The following is a 14,906-nucleotide window of genomic DNA, read 5'->3' as shown; positions in this document are numbered from 1 at the left end:
ACACCTGTGATACTATAACACATTCAAGGTAATAAACATATTCATTGCTTCCAAGTTTCCCTATGTCCATTTGTTTTGTTTTCTAGGTAATAACACTTATCATGAGGTTTTACCCTCTTAACAAACTTTGAAGTGCACAAAACTGTATTATTAACGATGCACACTCAAGCCAATACTTGTATCTACTGTTTTCTTCTTCCGGGCCTGATGTAACTGGTCAGATGAGGGGCTGAAATGTTGAGGCCATCCTCAATATTATATTCCCTGTATTGCACCCAGGGGATTGATCCTACTGAGCCAGATTTTGTGAATCCAAGCCGTAAATGTAGTTGTTACAGTTCATACCTCCCTTGTTTGCAAACCCTAACCTCTGGCAGCTCACCTTCCAGAGAGAATGCCTAGGGATCTGACAAGATACTGGTCTTGGGTCCTAATCCACTAGGTGAGAGAATGTAGAAATTCTTATAGGATTTGAGAATGTGATTTATGTCATTCTTTTAAATAACAGTTGAGGATTATTTTTCTCTTTTAGACCATTTCATGGATATATTAGAGAGAAATAAGAAAAAAGGAGATTTTGTTATATTTGTATTAGAAGGCCATTGTATTTATTTATAAAAAAGCTATTCATTCAATATACATCTACTATAATTATTTTACCTTTACATAAAATGCAGAATATCTAATACTACAATATTACTTTTGTATTCCCCTCTTAAGTTTGATAAAATTGTCCCCCCTCTAGTCAGTCATAACCAGAAAATGACTGTTCTGCTCCACGGTAGGCTGCTGCTATGAGAAGCCCCTCAAAACTCCAGGAGTTTCATAGAGTCAAGAGAGCTCTTTCTGTGAAAAATTTTACCTCTTTTCTCCAGGGCATGCATCAGAATTATCAAAAAGAATTAACAGTGCCTAGAATACAGTTGTGAATATCATCCTCATTTTGTGTGAAATTAGTTATCTTATTCCTACCTCGTTAAATTTAAGCTTTACATTCTGATTTTGAAAAAAGGAAAGAAAATTGCAACTAATAAGGTAATCAAAATGTCACCTTCAGAATAAAATTATTTAATACTGGGACTACTATATTTACAATGTAATTGTATAAGTAGAAGTGGTCTCCCTCCCTCCCTTCCTTCCTTCCTTCCTTCCTCTCTCTCTCTCCTTCCCAGTCCTTCTTTTGCTCTTTCCTTCCTAGCTTCCTTTCTGTTTTAAGTTTTAACTCCACATTTTGTGTGCATTCCTCACTTAGGGACAAAATGGGTTAGAATAAAGAAATGTGTGAAAACTGTATTCAGAGTTGCTCTGTATAATTAATGAGTCATCATCTCCCTGAAACAGAGAATCAGGATGTTAGATTTTGCTGACTGTGATTATTAGTTTGGAATCTCTCCATTCTGACTTGCCATTTTCTCATCCTTAAGATCTTACTCTTTACCAGTATTCATGTCATGAATGCTGAATCCAAAGGATCCGACCCTGACCTAAAAGACTTCAATCCCAGTTTCCCCTAGACCTGTGGGCCTCTAAAGATAAATAAGAATATTCTTTTCCAAATGTTACTAACCTTGGTTGGCTGAGTTACTGAACTAACTTAAAATGTTTAACTACTCAGTAACAAAATGTGGGCAATAACAATTTTACTTAGTCAAACGGACACATTGAAATTTATATGGATAAACTGATTTTTCAAAGTGATAATAAATAATAAAGAAGCCAAATTAAGTAAAATCTTTTATGAGTGAAGGAAACATAATCTGTCATTTCCAGTATTTGAAACAAGAGTATCTCAGAGAGCACATCCAATCATATTCTGTGCGTGCTCGCTTCAGCAGCATATATACCAATCATATTCTGTGCATTATTCAGCAGCTTAGTCACTTCTCAGCCTCCTTTTCTTGTCTTGTTGTATTTTTTCTTTCTAAATTGTTGGAGTTATTTCATCTTGCCTTTCTATACACACTTCACACACACTATTACATGGTTAATGTTACACACATGGTTAATTATTAACATCATCTTATATATAAAGTATCTCTTTAATCACTTGTCATTTGCTGCATTGTCAAAATGTGCAATATATTTAAAGAAAAAATACTGCCACCACCATTGTGTTGAATTTACTCTATTTGGTGAGATTACATTACATATTTTTTATGTTTATTATTGAGACAAAGAGAAACAGAGCATGAGTGGGGGAGGGGCTGAGAGAGAGGGAGACACAGAATACAAAGCAGGCTCCAGGCTCTGAGCTGTCAGCACAGAGCCCTACATGGGGCTCGAGCCCATGAACTGTGAGATCATGACCTGAGCCGAAGTCAGATGCTTAAATGACTGAGCCACCCACATGCCCCTGGTGAGATTACATTATAACTGTCCCAAATTTGTGTTTGTCTTTCTATCTTGAATACCATCATCTTACCTCATGCCTTTAGAAAATTCTGCTCGCCTGAACTACAGAATTTGTAAAACTTTCTATTGTTCTGCCACAATTTTCTTTCTACACCTCTTTTTATGGTGCCATTTTGCTACTAGAGTTATCCATCTGAAAACCAGAAATCATTAGGTCATTCCCTCCCATAAAACCTTTACCAACTGTCTTTTGCATATGGATCCCCTCAGTTTGAGTGTAACTGCTTTTGGAATCTACCTCAAACTTGGATTTAGTAGAAGTTATTCTCTACGGTCTAAGTGACCCTCTTGTACTTTTAATAAGAGAAAACACAGGTCCAGGAAGAATTATGGTTTTACATCGGCAGGAGCAAAGGTATAGCACATTTATATGTCAGTTATGGTGTTACTCTTTCAGAACGATCTGTAAATAATTAAGACAGGCTAAAAAAAGTCCAAAAACAAAAAGACTTCATCCCAGAAACCTCACATCTCCAAACATCTTATAAAGAATGGTATAATGGAAGTGTAAAATCTCAAATGGTTCAATAGCCAAAGTAACTCCAGGTAATGGAGTCCTCTAGTGAATCCATGGGTAAAAGTCAGGAGGTATAATCATCTTAAACATCTGAGCAGCCATCTTCATTAATTTATATTTCCTCAGAAGAATAGTTAGTTGATGGAGGGTGCTGGATGATTAGAAACTAACAGTGAGTGTAAAATTATCTTTTGCCTTGTATTAGTCAACTTGTGTTGCTTTAATAAGCAACTCTGAAATCTTAGTCACAACGAAAGACATTTTTTGCCTGCAGGTTTGTAGTTTAGCTCTGCTTTACTCCACATGTCTTCTCATTCTAGAGTCAGGTTGGCGACAGCCTCTATCTTAGATATGCTGTTCTCCTGGCAGAGGACAGAAGCAAGAACCCAACCAAACCATGCAGGCACATTTAAAGCTTCAGTGGAGAAGGGATATGTCACATCCATCGGCAAAAAGCAAGTCACATGGCTAATCCTGAAAATGAGGTAGGAAAGTGTCTACCTAAGAAAGGCATGGTAACAGTGGGAGGAAAGTGGATAATTTAGAATAATAATAAAATATAACATAGATCCCAAATATACTATACCTTATGATTCTTCCCTACATCTCATTTGGAATTTATCATTTCAGGAAAATATTGTGAATGGTCAGTCTTGTCTTAGTGAGTACTTTGAGTATTTGGTATCATACGGGCTCAGGTTATACAGGACATCAGGTAATTGGGTATAATACAATGAATTATAACTTTTAAGAACTATATAGTTACTTTTATAATTATTTGTGTATATATCTTAGGTTATTTGATCACAATTTAAACTTTTCAGACATTTATATACAAACATAAGGCATTTTCTTTCAGTACCGCCTGGCAACTGCTATCATGCATGCTTCTTCATTTTCTGATACTACAGTGCCTTCAAATATGATTTTCCACCCGTTTTTCTCTGTTTACATGGTTGCCATCGGGTACACTGGGTGGACATAACACATACTATCAATATACTGGATTTATGTAATATTTTAGGAAGATTCTCTGTACTTCCAGATTAAGTGAATGTCATACTTTACACATATTTGTATGCAAGGATCCATAAAAAATTATTTACAGATATTAATTTATCAATAATATTATGAACACAGATTTGAGACAATACTATTATACCACATATAAAGTCTCAAAATAAGTATATGACTTTGAGATTCAGGGTAGATAACCACTTCAGAATTACAGGAAACTAATAATTCTAAAGAATTTAATAAGGTTTCATGAGTTTCTATTGGATATTTGATTTTTGCTTGCAAGTTTAGCCATTTATACATAAGAAATTAAACAGAAATTGGACTCTCTGAGCTTATAATAGTATAGTTATAGATGAGACATACCTAAGAGTAGGTTAGAAGAAGGATCTACAGTGAGGTCATTGGAGAAAAACATAGGGATAATAGCTGAATTCAGGGCTTGCACTGCATGATGAAAAATTAAACCTTTTCTTCACTCTAATTTGCAATTTTGTTCCTATGAGATTTCCCTCCATTTTTTTAGTCTCTTATCTTTGCTATGCTGAATCTCCTAGAAGTCATACAATAGTGATGACATGTACAGGAAACAGGAATAAAACTGCTATCGTTATATTTACTTTCTATATCAGGATGGTGAAACTTGATGTTTATTTTTCCATTTATCAAGAAGAATCTCAGGATGGAGGGTTTTTTAATCAATTTATGTAATTATCTAGTTTGTGGATTATTCCCCTGGTGCTTAATTTGCTAATTTCCTACAGACTGAATGAAATCTGTCTGTTGTGTTGTTAATTGGACAGCAATACAAAAAGAAGTAAATATTTTGTCTATCCATTTTGCTACAGGATAATTGCGCTAATAAAATTTCATAATAAATCATTGATTGAAATTGTAGACTGAGATAATGGTCAAGTAGAAATAGAAGGTTTTACTTTGTTGGATTTCTCTTTGGTAACTCTATGTGTGTCCCATAGCAATGTTGCTACATTTTTTTTGTTGTTTGAAGAATAAATTATTTTAAGATGTGTACTAATTTTCAAATCCATAAGCCACCAAATCTTGCACTAATGTTTAAAATTTATTTATGGTACTTTGGAAAGAGTGAGAAGGCTGGATTTGTGATTTAAAAATTAAATCAGTAAATATTAGTTAAATATTTAGTAATCAGAAATAGAACCAGTTCAATATGGGGCCTAACTGATTATGGAACAGAAACAAAAGATACTAAAAGACACTGCGCTTATAGCATCTTCTCACTGCTCTCTTTTCTTCTGGGTAGGAATTTTATTGACTTGATCAGTTAAGAGATCTATGGGTGACAGGTAGAGAGGATGATGGGAAGATAAGAGGGAAAGTTCAGTCTTCAGCCACCTACAAAGGGGAAGGTAATATCTGGAAGAAATAACAACACAGACAGACAGACAGACAGAAAGACTCACACATACACACACACACACATACCATGCATGCAATGAAGAAGTCATAGAAGCCTGACAAAAGAGAGAAGAGAAAAGTGAATGCAGCATGGGATGGGGCATATCAAAGGGACATAAGGGCCAAGTTGAACTCTCTCTCAATGGTCAAACCTGAAACAATATGAAGAACAAAATAGATAGTGTACTTTTATCAGCTTCCTAGGACTCCTGTAACAAATTACCAGAAACCAGGTGGCTTAAAACAACTGAAATTTACTTTCTACCAGGTCTGGAGTCTAGAAATCTGAAAACCAGGTGTTAACAGAGCAATGCTCTCTCTGACGTCTCTAGGGGAGGATTCTTCGGAGCCTTTTTTCTACTTCTAGTGTTTGTCAGCAATCCTTGGCATTATGGTTTGTAAGGCCTTTCATTCAAGTTTCTACCTCTGCCATGGTGTTCACTCCTAGAAGTATGCCAAATTTCCCTCTTCTTATAAGGAAACCACTAATATTGGATTTAGGACCCACCCTAATACCCTAATTCAGTATGACCTCATTGTAAGTTGAATAAATATTCAAAGACCCTATTGCCAAATAAAATCACATTCACAGAACTGGGTGGACATGAAACTTCAGAGGTAATACTCAACCCAGTACAGTGACAGAAAATTATAACCTAAAGTATAAAACTGATGCATATGAAAACATACTTGGATAAAAAAAAATAAATAAAATAAGTAAATGGAGGAGAAGAGGCAAGTGTTATTTGTAAAAGAATTTCAAATGTACATGTAGATATTCCTAAGAAGTGGACCTTATTTCCCCAACCCCCTCCACCACCACCACACCACACCACACACACACACACACACACACACACACACACCTGCTTTCAGTATGTGATAGATTTAGTAACTCAATCAAAGAATGCAGTATGTAAACAGAAACTATAGTAATTTACAGAAGAGAAATCTGTCAAATGTGGTCTTAACAAAATTATCAAGTTAACATCACCAGGATATGTCATATGATAACAAATACACCTTAATATGATGTGATGAGGAAGAAAATTTATCCATGTATTATTCTTTAAAACCTATAACCCCAGACTAAACATGAGATAAATATCAGAAAAGACCACATCAAAGGACATTCTACAAAATACCTGACTAGTGATCCTCAAGACTGTTAAAACTTTAAAACCAAAGAAAGATGGAAAAGATTCCACAGATCAGAGAAAACTAAAGTGAACACGAGGACTCAATGCAAGATAGTATTCTGAAATCAATGAGGGGACAAGGAAAAGAATATTTATATAAAAGCTGGTGAAATCTAAGTCATATCTTGAGTTTAGTTAAAAGTAATGTACCACTGTTGACTTCTTAGTTTTCACAAATGGACCATGGCAATGTAAGATGTTAACAGTAGGGGAAACTGTAGTATAAGAATATAGGGGAAACTTACATTCTCTTTTCAATACAGCTGACATCTAAAAGTAGTCCAAAATGAAAAAATTTATATGAAAAATCACCTGATATTTTCTTAAAAATAAAAATATGAATAGTGCTTGATGTGTGAGACTCTGGGCAAAGCACAGGACAAGGAGTTAAAGAAGATGTGCAGTGTTTGTACAATGTGTTGTGCTTTCATTGCCTTCTTAAAATATGATGGACAATTATTTTATCTTAAAAACCATTTTCCTCAGATATGTGTTCTTTTTGATGTGGTTCTATATTGAAATTGACCTTTAGGTAGGTAGCAAAAAGCTATTTGGGTTATATATAAGATTTGAAGACAACCTACAACTTTCATTGTGTAGTTATAAGTGTTAAAGAAATGGAAACTGTCTTGTAGAACAGTTTACAACAAACTTGTACTATATCAAAAATTCTTAACATCACAGAAGTTGTCACCACTTCTTGTTTGATTAAGAATATTAAGGCATTCTATATTCCATTTTACATCCTAAGCTCTTCCAATGAAGGATTCCTTCTGGCTTCTCTGTGTCTTTCTCTAGAACCCTACATAATGCCTTACTTAATAGAAATACAGAAAGATTAGCTGTTGGACTTGCTAGGACTCTCAAAATTCTCTACCAGTGATGTCTTGATGAGGTCTTAGTTTTAATATTAAGTAAAATTTCTGTTTTTCAGTTATCTGATATCTTTGAATAATCTTTAATTTTTCTGGTTCTTAGGCATCCTAAATAGTTGGGCTGTGTGACCTCTCTGAGATCAAATTATAAAGAAATCCAGTCAGCATTAATAGCCAACTTCTCATGAAAAAGTTTAATGTAGAACTAGACATCTTTTTATACAATGTGCCCTTAGGTCTTGGTTTAAGTTCCATTTGAAAAAATGAAAACTGAAAACTTCCTTTCCATCTATTTGCCTCACCTTGTTAAAATTCACCTACTGCCAAATTTAAACCTCTGTATGTAAACACACTTGTATGTGTGTTAGAGACACTTATTAACTATTGAAATGAGTTTCTAGAATACAATCTAATGGTAATTTCAGAAACAAGTTTGGATTTCAGGAATATAAGGATTGTAAGAACCACTGTTAATGGTACTAGTAAAGAGAAAAGTTGGATATCAGTATATTCATGGCCGAAGTTTCAAGGTGTACTTTTATTTTAACTCTAGTGCAAAGGCACTATCAGGTGTATGCTTTATTAAAATGGATATTTGGACAGATAGAGTGGATAGAAAATATTTATAGAGTTGTATTTATGCACCATTTTTATATTGTTTTGAGACAAAAATACTTCTCTTCAAGATAAAAGATATATACTATAATGATATGTATAATTTACAAGATGTTTTGCATGATCAGTAACAGAAATAATAATTACCTTTAGGACATTTTAGTCGAGTAAATTACCATCACAGTTTTTCCATCCACCATTCAAAATTTAGTCTATAAAGCTAAGATACATAATAGAAACATCTAACCAAGCTTATACCTGCCTTTCACACTGACTGGTGATGGAACAAAGGATAATCATGGGAGGGAGGGAGGGAGGGGTAAAAGAATAGTGAGGTTTCCCATGCATGAAGACCTCTGTGAAGGAAAAGAGAACCCACTGGTAGATCCTGGACAAAAGGTTCTGATTTGGGAGACTGGAAGAAGCAGATGGATATGAAAATACTACTGTCAGGGAAATAAAGGGGTACTGAAGATTAAATTAAAAAAAAAAAAAGAAGAAGAAGAAGAAACAGAATTAGAGAGCAAATTGAACTAAGGACCATTCCAAAGGAACCACTGTCTTGAGCAATAAGTTGAAAATAACATCAGTACAGGGGCACCTGGGTGGCTCAGTCGGCTGAGCGTCCAACTTCAGCTCAGGTCATGATCTCATGGTTCGTGGGTTCAAGCCCTGCATCAGGCTCTGTGTGGAGAGCTAGCTCAGAGCATGGAGACTGTTTCAGATTCTGTGTCTCCCTCTCACTGACCCTCCCCTGCTCACGCTCTCTCTCTCTCTCAGAAATAAATAAAAACATTTTAAAAAATAACATCAGTACAATTCTATTTAACCTTTAGTTAAAAGTCATTCCCTACCACATAACCATTTTTTGCTGGTCCCATGGGTTATCTCCTCAGACAGATTTAATGGAATTTCTGTGTAAAATATATGTATAACCCATAGACTAATTTCTAACACTAGATTTCAGTGAAGATTAATGTTTGGTGTCCATCAATAATATTTGTAGCCATTTTGAGAAGACCCCATGCATTTGATTATTTCTGTTTCTCCTTTTTTACCATCATGTGTCTCTTAAAATAATCAGTTCCAATGGGTATATTATGATAGTTTTCAAGTCTTCACTGAATCATTTGTCAGTAATCTTCTAGTTGTTAGGAGAGTTCAAAAAGGTATATAATTTAGTTAATCTCCATTAATTACTATAATTTCAGTTGACTTTAAGAAAATGTGATAATTGAAAATTATACTGTGATGGGAAGAATCATCAAGAAGATTGGCTGAAGACTGGCATAATAAATAAGGTTTTGTTTAAATAACTAAAAATGGCCTAAATATCATTTATTATATTTTAGCAGCAAAAGAGTATAGTCACTAATATCAGTTTGATTGATTTCCAGATCAATGATTATTGATATTTTATAAACAAATTAAAATTGCTTAAAATGATATCTGTCTGAACTGGAAAATAAAATTTTTATAAAGACACTTCCATTAATTTTGATATGGTCAGATGTTTTATAAATTGATTCTTTAAAGATCTTCTCAAGTAAGAATCAGCAAGTACTTGGAAATTAATAGTAACATTTTTGAATTTTGTTACAATTTCATTGAGTTATAAGTGACATACGGCACTGTATAAATGTAAGGTATACAGCATAATAAGTTGACTTACACATATTATGAAATGATTACCACAATAAGTTTAGTTAACACCTATCATCTCATATAGGTACATAAAAAAAAAGAAAAAGAAAAAATATTTTTTTCCTTATGATGATTAACTCCTAGAATTTTCTCTATTAACAACTGGCAACTATACCATACATCAGTGTTAACTATAGTCATCATATTCCATGTTACATCCCTAGTACATATGTATCTTAAAACTAGAAGTTTGTACCTTTTACCTCCTTTATCCAATATCCCCTCCGCATCCTCCAGCCTCTGGTGCCCACAAATCTTTTTTCTACAAGGCTGTTTTATTTTGTTTTTAAATTCCACATACTGTGTGCGATCATGCAGTACTGGTCTGGTCTCTCTCTACCTTATTTCATTTAGCATAATTTCCATAAGGTCCATCCACATTATTGTAAATGGCTGAATAACAATCCATTGCATATGTATACCACAACTTCTTTATCAATTTGTCCATCAGTAGACACATAAGTTGTGAAATTCTAAAGGTATTTAAAACAGTGAGTTCTCCTAGATATAATTATTAACTTATCCAAACTACTTTTCCCCCAAAACTAAAGGTAAACTTAACTTTCTAGTTCAAAATGGTTTACTGAACTCAAACCTGTCTGTATTTTCTTTCTCTCAACGGATAGAAATGATAAATTAAAATGAATGGGAAATAAGAAATGTGCATCATTAGTGAATCAAAATTTTATAAACATTTGGGGAAGATAGCAACAAATGAAATATGACTGGTAGAAAAATGAAAGAGAAAATTTATCAAAAGTGACAAGAGATCCCCAAGGTGAATCAACAAATACAGGGGTCAGAAATAAACCAAGGGTCAATCCCAGGTCATTAATTAGTAATGTGCTTTCCACACAGCCAGAAAAGGTGAACTCTTCCCCCATAGAGGTGTACATAGAGCTATGGTTTGACAGCAAAGGCTTTTGTTCTGTGGCTAAAGCCCAAGAGCTGTTCTCCAAATCAAGTGGGCATGTGGGTGATGATCCAAAGAAAGTGATCTTGTGAAGATGCTGCTGTATGAGAGAGAAGTCAAGCAGACGTCAGCGCTCCTCTAGACTGCCATAGAGACCCAGAAAACAGGTTTCAAGTGTCAGTCAGAAAAGCACTCCCTCTTGGTAGTAGAATATACTAGGCCTGGATGAGTTTCCTATTCTGTAACCTGCTTTTTTCCCAGGGGTCCTTCAAACAGACTGCCTGTCAGAACATTCCCCTGACTTCCCCTACTTATGCAGAACCTTCAGTCAGCCTTCTGACTGAGGTGGGAGGCCTCCTGGGGAAACAGTCCTGAACAAGAGCAAACACGATACGTACTAGCTACCTTCACTATTCAATATAGTCCATCATTTGTAACTGTGACTACACATCCAAAAATCTTGAAAAGGTTGAGGAAAATCAACCATGTAAAAGGCAAACATGAACAAAGCAAACTGATCCATTTGTCCCTAGGACTGTGGAAAGTGGTAGAAGACTTTTTAGTAGAGGAGAGATTTCATAATATTTGAATTTTTGGATGATTATGTTCAGTGCAGTATGGGAAACTAATACGATAAGGGGGGGCTAAACTATAAGAAACCATTTAGGAAACTGTTTCAGTGATTCAGGGGAGAAATGATGGTGACTGGAGAGGATGTGGTAAAGGAACTTATCAATCTAACTGAAGTTTAAGAGACAGACTTGCCGTTGATTAAAAAGAGGGGTAAGGGAGAGTCAGGAGTCTAGCTGACACCCACATTTCTGACTTATCCTTTCACCGTCATTATTTTTATTTTAGGGGTTAGGAAATACTCTTCTATGACTCCTTGGGCCAAGTTATTTAGCAAGGGGCATAATGGAGCCCACCTGGTCCTATTTGCTCTCTACTGAAGTTGTGAACAACACACTGATTCATAGGCGGCCCTAAGTCTCCCAAATACCCATGTACCTGGTTTTGGCACTCGAGACGCTTTCGTATTCAATAAATAAATAATGTTAAGTATGTGGATATTTTATGGAATTACCAGAGCCCTCCACAGATAAAGAGGATAAGAATAATTTTAAACTACAATATTAACATGAATACAGGAAAAAAAAACCCTGACTTTGTGATAGAATAATACTGAGAAGGTTTGAGATTGTTAATTATATATGCATGTGCTTCTATGTATTTATATACGTATACATCTATATATGATATATAATAAACATGTATCATAAATATTTATTTAAAATCTGTTCCTAATTGGTTTTATATTTTATATTTGGTATATGGTATGGTGTTTTAGAGTTTAGAAAAAATAAGATCCATTATGAAATACTTTGGATTATTAGTAGTGCTAGTTGAAAGTATTTCAGATTTTTATCAAATGGAACTAACAATTAGGCATATACTATGATACATGCCAAAGTCCTGCCTGTGCAATGGTTATCTATGGAAATGAGGCATACAGTGTTTGGTTTTGCCCTAGACCATCTTTTTGGGAAACGAAGAAATGTCTCCTGACTACAGTGCATTTTCACTTGTATTTTCTAATGCTTCATGCACTGTGGGTATAAATGGACCTCAGTGACAATAATATAGAAAGCTTTACTCTTTCTTGTCTCCATTTCAATCTGTTAAACACAGGACCCAATCCTCTAAAATATTTCCTCAATTACATCTTGAAGTTACCAAAGGCTGTTTCTTGGATTCCAAAATAAAATCATGCACTCTAATAAATGCTTTGTATGATATAAAATTAAAACTCTATTTTTAATTTTAGTTCAGTTTTAGTTTAATTTTAGTTTAGTTTAATTTTAGTTTATCACATATGTTCAAATAGCTTTGAATCCGTACCTAGAATAAAACTTGGTACCCCACGAATAAAAGAAAAAGGCACAGACCATAAAAGGGAGATAAAACTACGTTGCCTCGAGTGTTAAAGGATCCTTGGAAGTATAATGAGGTTCTTGGCATTCTAAAAGGCAGGAAATAAGCATTTGTATATAGGTATCCCAACAATTACTTTATAAAATCTAAAACTGCAGTTAATTTCAGTTTCAAGAAAGTAGTGACATTTTAATTTCCCTAAATAATGAACTTCGTTTCTACACTAAATTAGTTCTAATATAGAGGAAGAGAAAAATATTTTGAGGTTGCATTTTGTTCTATCTTATAGTATTTAATTAAAGTAGTTTAAATTTGCATAATTCTCCTAACTTTGTCTAAGCATGCTTGCATCTAATAGTCCGCTGTGTCTCCACCACCTTTTAAGGGACAGCTAGAATCACAATCTCAATTGACCCATGAGAGAACTGAGACTCAAAGAGATGAAGTGATTTTCCTAAGAACACAGAGTTAGTCATCGCTGGGACCATGGCTTGCAAGCCAGGATTTAAAAACTACTGTTTCACTTAGAAATCAGCAAAAATGAGTATTTGAATTACAAATAAAGAATACAAAAGGCCACACAAATGGTGTGATTTGAAGGACTTCGATATTTTCTCAACAGCCTTCCACAGAGCCTGAATGCCTCAGAGTTCCAGTTAAGTCACTATCCCCAGAAAGTCCCTCGTTGAATGCAAATAACCAAGGTTTCTGATTTACCTCAAATCAGTGTGCACAATACCTTCTTTCCTGCCACACTTTCCCCACACACTAGTCCGTTGCAGCTGCTGAAATGGGAACCACAATGTAGATGAACGGGACTTTTCAGAGATTCTGTGGTGTAAGAAGTTGAAAATGAAAAAGGTCCCCAAATCACGAACATTACAGACTAAAAGGTCCAGAGGCAAAAGTCTGGGCTGGTATGATCTGCCCATGTGTCGGGCTGAAAAAATAAGTCCTTACATATCATCTGAACATTTTTTACTGTAGTTTCCCCATTATATTAAGTTTCTATAAATACATGATTTATTTCGGTAACAACTATTCTAACCACTCAACCTTAGGGAGTTTAAGGGATTAATAGTCATTCACGCTTTCATGAAAGAGTGGGAATTAGTACTCTCAGTTTGTTTCCTACCAATGAAGGTGAGCTCACTGTTTCTAGGAGACTGACATTTCTGACTAGGAGAAGGGGCAGCCAGGAGGGGAGCAGGGGTACTCAATGTTAAATATAAGTTCAAAGATTTTGTTTTTTCTTTTCTGTGAGTTTAGAAACAGCAACTGTTTATGACTTTATTTCTACCGATAATTCTCTGAACATAATCCCTTGAGAGAAGAGACTTTTGCTTATATGGAATGTAGTCCACGGCACTCAGAACTCCAATCTAGAAAATTGTAGCAATAGGTAAGAATGAGCAAAATATATAGATAGGGCACTTTCTAAAAAATCCTACATTCTTAGCTTTACTAAGTTGTGGGCTTCAGGGGCTTTGGAGTAGGAATACACTCCAGAAAAATATACTTGAATATATACTAGAATTGAAAAAATAACGGGAGATGCAGATACTCTTTCCCGCCACTTACATAGGGCCAGCCCTGACAAAGAAGAATTTTCATGACAAATTAGATGTAAGAGCTCTCACGCACTATTCCTAGTCTCCATTTTCAATTTTAATTTTATAAAGAAATTCAAGACACATGCTCGAACGAAAAAGCCTTCTTTATTTCAAGGCAACATGTGAACAAAGTAAGAAGCTTCACAAACATCATCACACTATAAAAGAGCAGAACACAACTTTGCCTGTTTCATTTTGAGATTCTGTGTGTGTATGTTGAGACGAGAACAAACCTCAATTTGTTCCACCATCACATGAAGAAAACACATTAGACTCCCCTGCATCTTTTACATGAAACGCTATGTCTCATGTTTAGTCAATTCCTGATTATCCAGAGTGACTTTAAATCTCAGTCTGTCTTACTTTTTCCTGTTACCAGCATACACGCACTAAGTTACTCATCTTGGTAGTTCTGCATTTAATTCTAACTGTGGTCGAATATTTTAAAAATAAGATTAATTTTGTTTAAGAAAGCACTTATTTTAGAGATAACTACATGAATTATACCTCTGTTAGAGTTGTTTATGTATATATGCACATACTCACCATACTTTCCTGTATTTAAGCAAGCTCGGTGGAAGACTTTTTTAACTTTTGAGGGTTATGGCTGCAATATATCCGATTTTCCTGTGAAGAGCAGACAAAAGAATAAGACTATTATTTTAAGAGTCT

General features: G+C 34.8%; 1 long non-coding RNA gene across 1 annotated transcript in view; it reads right to left on the bottom strand.

The window, feature by feature from the left end:
* The window catches only part of LOC120224031, a 293,362-nt gene that overhangs the window by 159,371 nt on the left and 119,085 nt on the right, over positions 1–14,906 (bottom strand). The window contains exon 2 of the long non-coding RNA XR_005526449.1: positions 14,781–14,861. This is a non-coding gene — a long non-coding RNA (uncharacterized LOC120224031). The remainder of the gene's footprint in view (positions 1–14,780; positions 14,862–14,906) is intronic.

Source organism: Hyaena hyaena, unplaced genomic scaffold, assembly GCF_003009895.1.
Source record: "Hyaena hyaena isolate Hyena2069 unplaced genomic scaffold, ASM300989v1 scaffold_1094, whole genome shotgun sequence".
Classification (NCBI taxonomy): domain Eukaryota; kingdom Metazoa; phylum Chordata; class Mammalia; order Carnivora; family Hyaenidae; genus Hyaena; species Hyaena hyaena.
This window is presented reverse-complemented; position numbering and strand designations above follow the sequence as displayed.